General features: G+C 41.8%; 1 protein-coding gene and 1 long non-coding RNA gene across 3 annotated transcripts in view; one reads left to right on the forward strand and one right to left on the reverse strand.

Moving 5' to 3' along the window:
• Nucleotides 1-2,216, forward strand: part of LATS1 (large tumor suppressor kinase 1) — a 52,186-nt gene that overhangs the window by 33,754 nt on the left and 16,216 nt on the right. The window lies entirely within an intron of this gene.
• LOC111737152 overlaps nucleotides 1-2,216 on the reverse strand; it is a 37,488-nt gene that overhangs the window by 5,150 nt on the left and 30,122 nt on the right. For both annotated transcript variants that reach the window (XR_002779366.1, XR_002779365.1), the window contains exon 4: nucleotides 175-847. This is a non-coding gene — a long non-coding RNA (uncharacterized LOC111737152). The remainder of the gene's footprint in view (nucleotides 1-174; nucleotides 848-2,216) is intronic.

The raw sequence follows: 2,216 nt of genomic DNA on the forward strand, positions 1-2,216 counted from the left end.
AAAACGTTCTGCAGTCTAAGTTTTTTGGTTCTCTGGAGACACTGTTTTCTTTACCCAGGTGTGGTGGATTCACGGAGTAATACCTGTAACTTTAATGGCAGTGAGAGTTGCTAATATAACAATGTGAGAGCCTGTTTAGTTTGGCTGGAATGGCTCCTTTTTCTAATCCTTAACCTATATTTCTTCTCCTGACTAAAAGGGGTGGACCTAATTCCCTAGAAGTATGGAGGCACTTTCTAAAGTTTGATTTATCTTTTAAATGAGAATTATATTACAATAGTTAGGAAAATAAGCCAATTATGATCTGAGTCTTCTATGACTTCAGATTTATTACAAATACCTGTGTATAAACCTTTTTCAAAAAGTTAATTCTGCCAGCCAGATCCAAACACAGAACTTACTAAATTTCTTTCTCTACTGACTGAATACCCTTAAATCTATATTTTTCCTAAATTTCTGCTAACATAGTTGTAGATACACCCTTCCCCCAGTTTTGCGCTGGGGTGGGAGAGTCTCCTGAAAAGGATTTTGTAAGGAGAGAAGCCTAAAGGCCTTACGGTGCATGATGGATAACAGCAAACACCTTCTGAGATAGGATGACCTCCGTGTCTTTGCAGGCAGACCTAGAAACCCTTTAACTAATTTTTCTGCCTAACTCCTTTCTAAGAGCCATGAACCCCCTTATTATTAGTATGGATGTTGAGGGACAGGAGGTCTCTTCTTCTGTATCTGCTTCCTGCTGAGAAGGGTTGTAGTCCCTGCCTACTGGGGTTTCATGGAGCTCTTTCCCTTTCTGCCTTAGTCAGGGTGGGGTCTTGGGTTTCCTGCTGAGGTGCAGCCTTAGTCCCTAGACGAGGAAAAAGATTCAAACTGATTATTTAAATCATATATCTATTAATTTGCCTATTAAGCAAGTAAAGGAAAACAGACTTGGTTAATATATTTCTTAAAGAGTAAAAAAAAAGACCTTTGGCCTAAAGCCCCCTCCCACTCAGACTTTAAGGGCCCTGCCTGTCAGAACACCATTTCTGCTTAACCATGGGCTGATGACCCTTATCAATAGCCAGAGGATCTGAGTTACCAGTTTTGGGCAATTATCAGGATTTGAGGGAGAAGGCTTTTTTCCTATAAAGAAAGGAGAGAAGAAAACTTAACCACCTTTACTAAACAGATTAACTCTGCAAGAGATGTCCCATTTCATTTCCTCCCTCTTTTGATAGGTCTCATATCTGAGACTAGCTTCAGATGAAGTTGATTGCTTTGTTGCTGTAAGAAAATTCTTCCCTTGGCTTTGGTTTTAACATAATAAATAGTTCTTTCATTAATCAGAAACTATCTAGTGAGTAATTTGCATAACTTACAGAAGTAGTGGAGCTGTAGTTCAATGTCATATTATCTGAGATGTTAAAACATTAGTTAGCACACTTAGTAAATGTTACACATTTTTTGCTGGTATTATAATAGACACTTTAAAGAAAGCATAGGCCTTATCCTTCCTAAGATTTGGGTGGGGCCCTTTCTGTTTGCCTCAAAGGCTGGCTTTTAACAGATTGCTGGGAGGTAGTTGGCCAGCTAGTAGGAAACCCTGACATAGAGGTGGGTTGTCTGCGAATAGTTTAGCCTTAGGTTCCCTACAAACGTGCACTATGTGGTGGGCAAGGGGACTGATCCCCTTTTAGGCTGTGTCCTAGTTTCTCAGACAAGGCACTTTCTGCACAGGACCCTGGTCCTAATGTGTGGCAGAGAACTTCATTGCTAATCCTGGTCTCACAATGGGAAAGGAAATTTACGTTAGACTGATTGTTTATTCCTGTCATTGTACAGTTAGCATTGGAGAGAGAGACCTATGGGAAGGGTCAGGACAGAGTAGGCAGCTCTAGTATCTAGTAAAAATTCAGTTTTTTCTTTTTGCCAAGTCAAAGGGGATCTGAGGTTCTACTGTTGTGATCCTGGCAGTTTTTTCTAGGACTGGAGCTTGCAAGTGCTTGGGTCTCCGTTGTTGGAGAAGAGAGCAACCCCTTCGTGAGAGACTTGCTATGTAGGGCAAGGGCTTATGAGGTCCACCACTCCCCGGCTTCCCAGGGCTGGGTGGACACTTGCCCTTTCAGTGCCCTTTCTTTTGCAGTTTGCACATTGATTATGTCTCAGTCCCAGCAATGCCACTTGTGGCCAACCACGATCGAGGCCCTCCAGGCCTGCAAGGTTTTTACTGCCTA

The sequence above is a fragment of the Pteropus vampyrus genome, unplaced genomic scaffold (assembly GCF_000151845.1).
Source record: "Pteropus vampyrus isolate Shadow unplaced genomic scaffold, Pvam_2.0 Scaffold24, whole genome shotgun sequence".
In the NCBI taxonomy this organism is placed as follows: Eukaryota; Metazoa; Chordata; class Mammalia; order Chiroptera; family Pteropodidae; genus Pteropus; species Pteropus vampyrus.